Raw genomic sequence first — 12,678 nt, 5'->3', positions numbered from 1 at the left:
GTTCCTGATAGGAGTCCCCCAGTGCCCATTGTGGTGACAGCGTCTTCTGCCCCCCGTTCCTTCTCCTTGTGCCACTTAGATAAGACTCCCTTGGAGACGACCAAAACCCCACTTTTCTTGGTTTGAATTGACCAATCTCAGCTTAACCTGGAAACCCCAGAGCCCTTAACCTGTGGGCTTGAATAAAGGCATGCGCCCAGGTACTGCTACTCACTCTCTGTCTGTCCCCTACCTTGACCACCCTATGTGACCCCTCAAGGCAGGCTGTGTACCTCCTCTAGGACCTGGGAGTAATAATCTGCTCTATTTCAGTTCTATTTCAGTTTCCCTGTGGTCTTTTGTTGAACCTACCCTTCACCATCTTGGGGGTTCTGCCTATTAAATGTTACTTTAGCAAAGTCACAAGTCCTCAATGGAAAAGCAGTCATAATTTAAATGGGTAATTTGGCTGATTTTTTTAAGAGGAAGCAAACAATAGATCCTAATGCTGCAGTGAGTATTGGTTCAGCATATTTCATTCGTTGCTTTTGTGAAAAGCAAATTTGCACAACAACGGATGAAGTTCCATGTTAACCAGTCAAGTCAGAGAAACAATCAACCAAGTCAGAGGAACGTGTAGAAACATGAGCAGAGCTGTTTCCTCGGAGCCTGTCGGTATGGCAGTGTGACTAGAGTGACTCAAAATCATACGTCCTTCTAGTTTTAGCCATATTCAATCAGTGGTTGAATTCCTCAGCCAAAATCTACAGCCAGACTTATTTGAGAATTCAGCTGTGTGTAGGGCCAGATAAAGACAATTAAAGCACATTTATTCCTTTAGGGTGCCTTTCTGGTAATCTAGTAAGGTCTATATTAACCAAACAGTTGTGAAATCTTTATTCTGACTCACAACTATGCACACTGGGATGGATCCAAGTCCTCAACTAGCTCTTGAAAATATCTCTCTATCTCTATCTATCTATCTATCTATCTATCATCTATTTTTTTTTTTTTTAGTGAAAAACTGCATGCTTAATAAAAATAAATCGGGAAAAACATCAGTGAGCCTTGCCCGTCTCTGGTTAACAATAGCACTCAATGATCACTAACACTTATGTAGGGCTTATTGTATCAGCCTTCTTCTCAAATAGATCAGTTTTGTAAAATGACCTTGAAAGTAAAAGATCTGAATATTGATTTATCAATAATTGCCAATGCCTATATACTCTTTGGAAAGGCTTTCTGTTTTCCCAATTTGAGAAAAAATGAATTTGCAAGATCCTTATTGATATTACCCCATGTCTCTTTCCAGCTTCATCCTTACATATGCCATCAATCACTCCCCTCCATCTAGATTGCAAATACTTTTATACGCTTATACACTCTATTTTCTCTCTGTCTCTTTTTTTCTTTGTTAGAACACCCTTTGTCCTCCTCTTCCCACGGATAAGTTTAATTCATTTTTAATTCCATGAATATCACTTCCTAGGAAAATCTTTATGTACTGCTGAAGACATGGCATATCTTTACAAAATGCTTGTTCAATGAATATAAGAATGATAAATTGCTCCCACTTTCCGATATTTAACTTGATTTTCTCTTGTCCTTTTTCAGAGCCTAGAATTTCTGTAGTATTACTAAGAATACTATTGGTTTGTTCTTGTTCCAGTGTGTGATTATTTGTGTCAGTCTGTGGTGTTTATTTTCTATTATATTTACCATTGCCTTTAACCAGATATTTTCCCAAGATCTCCCTCTGACTCCATTTTTTCCACTATTAATTGATAATTTAATATCCAATATATGCCATTTCTAATATTTTAGTCTCATAGTCTTTGAAATATTGTAATCAAATGATACCTCCCACAACATTTCAAGTCTTCATCACTATTTTCTGTATTCCACTCTGACCACAGATTTCCAGCTATCTCCTGCAGTAATTTCATACATATTTGTGGTGGTTAATTTTATGTGTCAACTTGACTAGACCAGGGGATGCCCAGGTATCTGGTTAAACGTTATTTCTGAATGTGTCTGTGAAAATGTTTCTGGAAGAGATTAGCATTTGAATTGGTGGACTGAATAAAGCAGATAGCCGTCTGCAGTGTAGGTGGGCATCATACAATCCACTGAGAGTCCAATTAGAACAAAAAGGCGGAAGAAAGTTGAATTCACTCTCTGTCTGACTGTTGAACTAAAATATCCATTTTTTCCCTGCCCTTAGGTCTCCTGGTTCTCAGGCCCTTCAGGCTCAGAGTGGAATCTACACCATTGGCTCTGGCTTTCAAGCCTTCCAACTGTATCACCAGACTTCCTGGATCTCCAGTTTGCAAATGGCAGATCAGCCTCCATGACCATGTAAGTAAATGGCTTTAATAAATCTCCGTATTAATTTAATAATCTCCAGTGGATTAATAAATCCCCTATTGGCTGTGTCTCTCTGGAAAACCGTGGTTATTACATATATGATGCCCCGCTACCAAAAATAATTATAGTAATAGTAAAAATTTCTATTCATTGGTTATTTTCTGTGAGTCCGGCATGGTACTAAGTGCTTTACAGACAGCATCTCCTTAGGTGCTAGCCCTGCAGGTTAGAATACAGGACCTGTAGGGAAACGGAGGGTATCCATCTCATTCAATATTGTGTGTGCAATCAAGAGTGTAGTACCTGATTCACATGTTTTGCTCTATTAAACATTTATTAAAGAAATGATTGGGAGTTATTAAGCCCATTTACAGATGAAGAAAAAGAGCCACAAATATATTATATTATTTGTTACTCAGTGACACATGTGTAATTCAAAGTGAAGTATATCTGATTCCATATTACACTCTTGAATATTATTATAAATTACTTTTCTCTCATCTTATCACCTGTTTCCTAAGTCAGTAAGTCCACTTTAACCTACATCTCCTTCTCTATCTAACCATGATCTCATTACTTTAATTATTCTCTCATTGAAATTTTTAATTTCTCCTTGTCCAATGAATGTTCATAGGATAAATGAGGAAATCAACAGAGACCTTTATGTCATTCTAAGAATGCATAAAAATCTCACTCTGTAAGACAAGTGATATAAACTGTTTAATCTGCTAGTTAATGATTAATTAATTATTATGTTTAATGCTTTAAACACATCATAGCACAGCAGTATGCAAAGCATGGTGGTGAAATTTGCAGATCAGGAGAGACAATATGAAAAGATGTCACCACCTGAACTATTTCCTGGTTTATGAAAAGTGTGCAAATAATATTGTAAATGATTCTAGAGATTCTCATTGTACAGCGAGAAGATGCTCTGAAAAACTTCAAGAGCTTTGACAATACTTTTGGTTCAGAGGATGCAGTGTTTATTGGACACTGTCATAAATTTTTGAATGGCCAGTATACTGACACATTTAGCATTTCACCCACATTAGCCAGCATAAGGACTGTATTTATGATGTGATTACCTTAAATATTCGACATCATAACAGTGTCAAAGGCAGCAAAACACCCACAACATTAAACTGTGCACCTGATTGTTAGTTTTATGTTCTAATACCTAAATACTGATGTAGAGATTTTGTAGGTATGATTAAATAATCAACTGACTTTAAGTAAGGGAGATTATCCTAGATAAACTGCGTGAGCCTGATCCAATCAGTTGACAGGCTGTAAGGGCAAAACTGAGGCTTTCCTTAAGAGGAAATTTACCTATGGATAGTAGCTTCCATTTCCCTGTCCCCAAGAATTCCAGCTTGCCTTTCCCAGAGGCCTGCCCTATAAATTACAGACTTGCTTTGCCAGCCCTTACAATCTCATAAGTCTATTCCTTGCAATAAATCTCTTAATATAAATATCCTACAACTTCTGTTTCTGTGGTAGAACCCTGATTGATACAAAGTCATATGCTTTTGTGATAAAAATGATGGAGTGATGTGTGTTTGTGTGTGTGTGTGTGTGTGTGTATTCTTATTCAGAGTGTTCATCATCCTGAAAAATTATTAACAAAGCTTTTCTGTTTTATAAAGTTCAGGGCTGGGCTATGAGCTAGGGTAAATATAAATTTAGTCCCCTTATCTCCATAATACACACAAGTTGAGGGTTTGTCAATATTCCAGTAGAGTCTTTTGAACATTTATCAGTCAGCATTGGCAGTTTTGACAGGCTAACTACTTGCTGAATACCAAATGTGGAAGCTCTAAGCCATCATTTTTAGAGAGGTTACTACTCTGAAATGATTATTATTTAAGATAACTTCCTCCATATATTTAATTCAGACTCTCCACCATCTCAGTTGTGAAGTGCTTTGGTGCAAATTTTACCTATATGCACTATATGTAATATTAATGATTTTAATAAGTAGATCTTTGTAGTCAAAGGATATTTGATTATTTTTAATACATCAAGGTATGAGAGGCACCACAGCCCATTTATGTTAATGTCATATTAATGCTTTAACATTTCAAATGGAAGCTTTTACAGAATTTGATGATGATCTTAAATTATTTCTCCAAAATCCTTTTCAAAGGTCATTATAAACCAAAATCCAAATAATGTCCAGCTTTTTTAATAATGAAGGGATATGGTTTTTTTTTTTTTTTGGTCTAAGAGTAGAAAAAGCTTACAGCAACTTTTATTGAAAAGAGAGTTGTAGAAAAATAGACAAGAGAACTGCAGACACACATACACACATACACAGAATGGAACTATTTCTACATCATTACATATGCATAGGCTTGATTCACCCTTGTTATGAGTTTGTATTCTTAAGCGAAAGATGAGAATAAACTCATCAGCTAGCGAAAAAGTGCATTTGCATGATATCAAGTCCTATAACTCATTAGAGTTTTTCTAATCAACTCATCTGAATAAGATATGATGATGATGATGATGATGATGATGATGATGAAAATGAAGATATAAGAGAGCAATAACTATTTTTGCATAGCATGGCTAGTCTATAAGAGTACAGTCCAATTAGATGGAACGGAAACATTTACCCCATATGATTTATTTATCTACACAGCTGCACGATGTCGATGAGAATCAGAAATGCCAATTTTATTGTTTCTTCACAATTTTAGGACTGCCTCTGGTGACTGGAACCCCAGTCTGATTTTCCTCCAAGAAGCTAGGATTAAATGTACTCAAGAATACAGTGAAAACACAATGGAGGGTTTCTCAGCAGAATTCAGAACTATATTCATTTATGAATAACTGTATACTAAAATTATATTGGTATCTTTTATAAAGGAAGAAAGAAAAAAGCTAATTAATGAAAAAATATACTCAAAACAGTAACAAATGTTCCTAATAAAAATCAGTATGAATTACTAGACTATGCAATGAAAAACTTAAAAAATATATAGTTGCATGGAAAGTATATACAAAATTTTTTGGAAAGATACCTCTATTTAAATCAGTATCAATTGCCATGCTTTAAAATCAGAAGTCTACAAGATTCTAAGTATTTGAAGTAGAAAATTATGATAAACATCTACATCACAATGATCACTCAGATTCTAAGTCTATGCTATGTCTTATTATATTAAAACTAAGTTTAATGAACAGGCAAAAGAATAAACTAATTTGAATAATTAGACAGAAGCAGTTATGTTTTTCTTTTTTAAAAGCATAGTCATGTTTACCTCATTATCTCCTGCCCCTCAAAAGGAAGCAATAAATTCAGCGATTTGCGTGGATAGACAGGTAGGAGGATGACAGAATGGGTGAGGAGGAAGAGTTGAGGTGGACTACAAGCTCAACTGGTAGAGTTATTATTTTTAACAATTGTAAATATACTTCTTTCAGTTATTTATATTGAGATGATTATTAATTTACCTGCAGTTGTATGAAGTAGTACAGAGTTTCTATGTACTCTTTACCTGGTTACCTCCAGTGAGGTCTCCTACAAAACTATAGTGTGATATCATAACCAGGATAAGGACATTGATAAAGTCGAGATAAGAACAGTTACATCACCATAAGGATTCTTGTGTCACCGTTTCATAGCCACATCCGACTCATGTACCACAGTCTCTAACCTCTGGCAACCACTAATATGTTCTGCATTTCTATAATTTTGCCATTTCATGAATATTCTATAAATAGAATCATGGAATAAACACAACTGTATCATGGTATACTATCTTTTTTATAATTTTCTGTATTTGCTAGCACTTTAAGATATTTATGTTCAGAAGTGGTATAGGTCTGTAATTTTCATTTTTTTATTAGTTCTTATTTGATTTTGATTTTGATATGAAGGTTTTATTATTCTCATAAAATACTTTGGAAGTGCTTTCTGATTTTCTCTACTCTAAAAATGGTTGTATAAATTGAGCTTATCTGTTTATTTAATACTTAGTAGAACTCTCTAAAACCATTTAGGGAGCACTAAAATTTAGATGTGCTTTCTTTAATGGTTATGATTCTTTTGGGTTTTCTATTTCTTTTACAGTCAATTCTGATATATTTCATATTTCTACAAATACAATTCTCCAAATAATTTTCAACATTTATTGGCATAAAAATATCCATTAGTTCCTCTTACTAACTATAAAACTTTGCATTGTGATATAACACACATGCAGAGAAGTATATAAAACATAAAATATAGTTTAATAATTTCTCAACAAATAAACACTTGTATATAAATATAACCCACATAAAAATAAAGAACATTTCTACCACCTCAGAAGCCCAATACATACTACTTAACATGCTAAATCCGCCTTCAAGGGAGAGTTTATTACTCTGAATTTTATGATAATCAGTTATTTTTTCCCTTACACACTTAATACCTAATTAAGAATTATTAATCATTATAGTTTAGTGATGCCTATTTTTGAGCTTTATATAAATGTGTTTATACTGTATTGTTCATCTCTGGCTTCTTCTGTTCAATATTACTTTTGGACAATTTAATTGTATTTTGGAGTACTGTAGTATTTTATTCATTTTTGATTCTATACAGGAGCCCATTGTATGATTTTGGATAATTTATCAATTCAAATATTGATCACAGTTTGATGGTTTATTTTTCACAGTAATTGACTATTTTGTGTCAAGAATTAAGTTGATTCCTAATTTGGTCACTTACTAGTTGTTTGGCTTTAACTGGTCACATAATTTTTCTAAGTTATTCTGTAAAATTTGAAAGCAACACTTATTTCAGTTCATATTGATTAAGTAAGATACTCATAATGTAAAATCATCTTCCTTTCCATTATTATAATGTAGTGTCCTCCTTTATGTACTCATTGATAAAGTATATCATCTTTTGAAGAATTGTAGAGTATTTTCTCCCTATAATCTAACTTTTAAAATATATGTATTAATATAATGTTTGGTGCATAAAGCAATCTGGAATATAATATAATCCTCACCTATCTCCATTTTAAGTATAATTTTTCAAATGACTGCAAAATAAACCACACTTTTTTTTCATGACTTTTCAGTTTTGCTAGAATATGAAAATTAAATGCTTTAAAATATTTTTTCTCCTTTGGAGTCTCCAGATACACAAATTTTCAAATCTTTTCTCAGTTTTTGTAATCTATTTTTCTATAATTAATTTTACATATCTAACTCTGAACAGTTTTCCTTTCTTTGGGAGTCCCTATGTGCCTGAAAATCTCTGTCAGTCCACTTCTTCTCAGTCACAAAAAACAGACACGTAATCAGTAAAAAATGCTATACAGTCTATGTAAATGCCGCTTCAAGACTAGTGTTCCAGGTCTAGAGTGACCACGTAACTCAGTTTGCCTGGTATAATGCCCAGTTATATCTGTTGTCCTGGGGTTATTATTAATAGCCCTTTTATTACCCAAATTTCCCAGTTTGAGCAATAAATTACAGGGTTTCCCTAACTCTTCTTCCTTCTGACTAATTTGCTAGTGGAAACCTACAATTTCACTGCTAAGGTGAAATGGCTCCTTTTTCCTATGTTCCTGACAGATTTAAACAGGTCCTCTTGCTGTATGAAATAAGTCTGGAGTAATAATTGTTATATATATTCTAACACATTAAGAAATAATTAAGTTCTTCAAGAATATTATGAGATAGGTCAGTAGGTGTTACTAATTTGCATTATCCATGTTAGAAAAAAAACGAGTCACAGAGGAGCTGAGTGACTATTGCCCTAGTTCAAAGTAAAAGAAAACTCAAATCCTGAGTCCTGATTTTTCGTTCATTGCTCTTTCTACTAAAGATCAAGCAGCAAATATAACATTTGGAAATAATTGGCTGAAAGAATAGGCATTGTGCAGATTTGGAGTGAAAGCTACTCTCAAAGAAAAAAGGAAAAATATTCTCACTCATAAATCCTAGTTGCCTAAATTATATTTGGTAGGACAAAAAGAATTATCAGTACTTTTTCATTTCTTGTACCTCATGCCATAATGAAAGACGTGTATCCCCCTATTATGCTTCTTTGGGTTCCAGAGTTAGTATATGATACTCTTGGGAGTATTGCACCCATCAGTACAGTGCATGATGTGAAAGATTGCCAGCTTTAAATAGGCCCTAAAGAAGAAATGGGTTAGAGAACACACCCAGTGTTGCTTAGCAACTTCCTCAGGAGCTTCCCTGGGTGAAATCTACTCACTTGGGACTGAGACCAAGGATTGCCCTTATGCTGGTTTACTGTGTCCCCTACTTCGTGCTTCTGAGGTCTGTATGTGATAAATCTTGTGACTCTCGTTCCTTTATGTGGGTGTATGAAAACTGCACCTTCAATCAAAACAACCCCATGGTTTTATTTCCCCAAAGGAGGAGCTAAGATGCTGAGGAAGATCCTGCCAACCCTGTGTGGGTGGCTGGTGCCCCCTCATTTGTCAAGTCACACTCTGCATATTCTTAATTCAATATACCAGCTCCAGCTTCTCAACACATTTGGTTTGGTTTATGAATTTAAGCAACAAGTGGACACTAGCTGCACTACAGCCTCACACATGGTTGACCTTAAAATTAAGCTGTGAAGAAAAATTCTCTCTAACAGTAGAGTTTAGGAGGTGCAGTTGTTTTCCATTTTGTGTGGAAAGAAAAGTGGCCTGGCTTATTGGCAGTGAGGAATGGTCTGGTCAGAAGTCTGGCAGGAGACAAATTGGGAGAACAGACAAGAAGGTCTTGGGGTAGAAAAAAGTAGAGGGACATGTGGAAATGGGGGGAGGAGAATGTGAAAATTTCTGTACCACATGTTAATGCCTACCAGAAATCATTTTTCATGGAAAAATCACTAAACAACCACATAGACAGAATGGCTCAATCATTCGAAGTTACCTAGCCTCTGTCATTGGCCACCATATTGCTGGAACAATGAAGTATGAACAGAGTGATCACAGTGACAGAGATGGAGACTATTATTGAGTCCACAGCCATGAGATCTTACTTGATGTAGCTACTATGGTGGGCAAAGGTCCAACCTGCCAGCAACAAGGACCTGTGATGAGCCCTATAAAGAAGCGAAGCTGGGTAGCACAAGGTGTGAATTATAGTGGACATGGAATACCTTATCTAGATTCTCTTTTAAGAAAGGATCTGTTGCCCTAGATGAACGGAGTGCTGACAGAGATAGCCTCCAACCGTCACTAACTTCAGGAATAATTTCAGTTGCAGAGAACAGCTTTCTTCATCACCCCACCACTATAAACACCAAATCCTCTGTCTTATCACACCCTCACTGAGTGACCCAGATCCAATAAATGTGATTATAAAGGCGCATCCATTTCTTCCTAGTGAAGAACAATTTTGACAGTCAGTTTTAGCTCCAGATCGCCCCATGATCTTGGCCAAAATTATTGTTGGGTTTGCATTGCAAGTTATCTGTCCAGTCCTGCTTCCTTCCCATTCCTTCCACAATGGTTGATTCCAAGGACACTCCTCAATAAACATCCTGCAACTAAATTCCATCTAAGAATCTGCTTCCTAGAGATACCAACATACTACAAGGGTATAATGAGGAGACTATACAATTTGGAGACCTGCAGAGTTGAGTTTACAATCCACTGGCTCCCCATACTGTGGACAAGTTAGTTAACCCTTGTAGACCTTGGTTTCCACATATAACACTTTCTATCATGCATTTTTTTGAAACAAAATAGTAACTCCATTCTATGCATTGTGATATAGGAGGAATTGTCTCAGTTATCTCCAATTTTGGATTGAATCTCAGGTATTGCACTTATGACCATCTTGCTTAAATATGTTTGCACATATACAATGTATTGGAGTTTAACTAATTCCTTATACTCTTTAGGAGATACTACTGATGTAATATTTTTAAAGCATTCATATAAAGTGGCTATGCCTTGAGCCGCCTTCTCTCATGGCTGTGTGATAAAAATCCAGCACAGAAGAAACTTTCTTATCTTTCCAGTAAATTGATTTACACATAAGCTAAAAAAGAGAAGGAAAAAAATGAGTGGAAGTATTTACAATTCAAATACTGTCATCCAAATGCATATTAAAATAAATGACTTTCGGGTAATGTTAATGAACCAAAAGTAATTCAGTTACACAAGTTGAAAGGCTGGAATATTCAGATCAATTATTGATGAGTTCTACACTTCAAACTAAGTTGTTTCATTGCAAGTTAAGAGACAAAAGCTAGTATCATCTTTTAGCTAGACTAAATTGGCTTTCATTATCCTCAGAGTACCCAGATGTGCAAATAACTTGTAGTTTCAGGGTGCAATCATCTTAAAGGATTTTGTTTAAAATTTTTCCTTCTTTTGAATTCGTGCCAATTTATGTCTGTATCACTCCTTTGTTGACTAATCAGATGACATTAACTACTGTCGACTGGTTTTTGTTTTTATTTTTTCAGTCTTTCTATTATTATTTAACTTGTCATGTATTTAGCCTTTATCTTCCAGGCAAAATTGTAAGCTTACTGAAGACAAAGGCAGAATTTTATATTTCCTTGATTATAATGCTATAGACAATAACACAACTACTTTTTTGAAAGAAAATCTTATCTTGATTTTACTCATAATTGGTCATAATTAGTTGAGATATTAGTCTTCAACATCTTAAGTAAAACATGCCCATATATGATTAATCAGATTTTAGATTATAGAAGCAAAAATAAGGTCATAAATTCCCAGTTGGGAATAGTAAAATCAACTGACTCTTTCCTTAGTAAACCTATATTTCAAAAGATAAGATGATTCTTACTGGTGAGACTCTTCAGTGGTACAGTTGATACACCACATACACATTAGAAATAAATACAAAAATTAGATGCTGAGAGAGTGTAACGAACAGAAAATAGCATATTGATACCCTCCTACAATGGAAGAGACATCAAATCTCATAAATACTGGAAAAAAAAGAAGCAGCTCTGATTTAAAAGCCCCCGTTAGGGAGGGTGTTTGTCAGATTTCAGATTTTCAGGTCATTGAGCAAAAACTAAGTAATTCTTGAAGGAAAAAATAAATAGAATGTGTCCCAAAATAAATTATAGTAATGCATTAATTTTAAAAAAGAATAATTTAGCCTTTGAATTACAATTAAGTTGAAAATTCAATTCTGATTTTTCCTGAAAAAAAAGTATTCATGTGAAAAATATTGTCTATTAAGTAAAAGAAAACAGAGCAAAATAAAACTGATCTTTGACAAATCAAAATGATTCTGAATACATTACTGATAAATATGATCATTGTGAAGCTTTCGTTTCAAAACTAGGATTTTAACCTTCCATTATAGCTGTTAGCATAGCGTGTTTATTGGTTGAAGAGAACATACCTTCACATTTACTCCATACATTCTGATTATTAAAAAATGAGTTGCTGCCTATAGGTTTTTATTTTTCTTTCTTTCCTGAAATTGAATACATTTTAGTGTTAAAACACCGTTGCAATCCCATCACTCTGTGTATCATACTTCGGGAGGCTCCAGGAGTAAACACATCAGTGAAACAAAGGCAATATGATTACTGCCTAGAAGGTAATATTAGCATCTTGACATAATTTATTTCTACTTTAAAAAAATACATTATTATCTGTTATAGACAGCAATGTCTGAAAGTGGAGAAATTTGAAAAGAACTTCCATTGCATTGGAACTTATACATTATCTCAGGGACTATAAAGGAGCTGACAGAGGAGGAAAGGAAGGTACATTCTTATGTGAGATGAATGCGCAAACACAGTGATATGAGGCTGCACATCACAGTATTCAGCAGATAAAGGTACAATGACTTGTCTTCAAAAGCTGGCTGTATTACAGAGAACAGTCAGGTCATTAATGTGACCATTTTAGTTTCAGGTTTACACAGGTGGGAGCTCATGACATATTCACTGAAAATTAAATGGGAATAGAGTTGGATTATATAACCACTGAGAGGAGAGATCCAGCCAGTGGCACACACACCTCTTTGGGAGGAGCTCCCTAAACCAGCATTTAAAATAAGAGGGTGTGGTCAGATTTCCAGCCATTTGAGAAAGGTAGAAATTTTGACTAACTTTATTTTTTTAAAGCTTGCATAAAAAAAGAATAAGCACTGAATATATAACTTCCAAACTATAAAAGAAAAACATTTACCCATCAAAAAGAATTCAGTAAAAGAAAAGTTAAAGGAAAGTTAAAAGAGAAATGTCAGAATAAATTGAAAATAGAAAATAATGTAGGGGAAAGAGTTCAAATAAATAAGTGATCACAGTAAATATAAAGTAACCTAAGTTGCCAGTTAAAAGACAGATATTCTAAC

General features: G+C 34.5%; 1 long non-coding RNA gene across 1 annotated transcript in view; it reads left to right on the top strand.

Annotated features, from left to right (window-relative positions):
- Positions 1–12,678, top strand: part of LOC105087009 (uncharacterized) — a 137,017-nt gene that overhangs the window by 56,410 nt on the left and 67,929 nt on the right. Inside the window, exon 3 of the long non-coding RNA XR_004132339.2 lies at positions 2,204–2,337. This is a non-coding gene — a long non-coding RNA (uncharacterized LOC105087009). The remainder of the gene's footprint in view (positions 1–2,203; positions 2,338–12,678) is intronic.

This window comes from Camelus dromedarius, chromosome 32, assembly GCF_036321535.1.
Source record: "Camelus dromedarius isolate mCamDro1 chromosome 32, mCamDro1.pat, whole genome shotgun sequence".
NCBI lineage: Eukaryota > Metazoa > Chordata > Mammalia > Artiodactyla > Camelidae > Camelus > Camelus dromedarius.
Note: the sequence above shows the minus strand (reverse complement) of the source record. Positions and strands in the feature narration are given on the sequence as shown.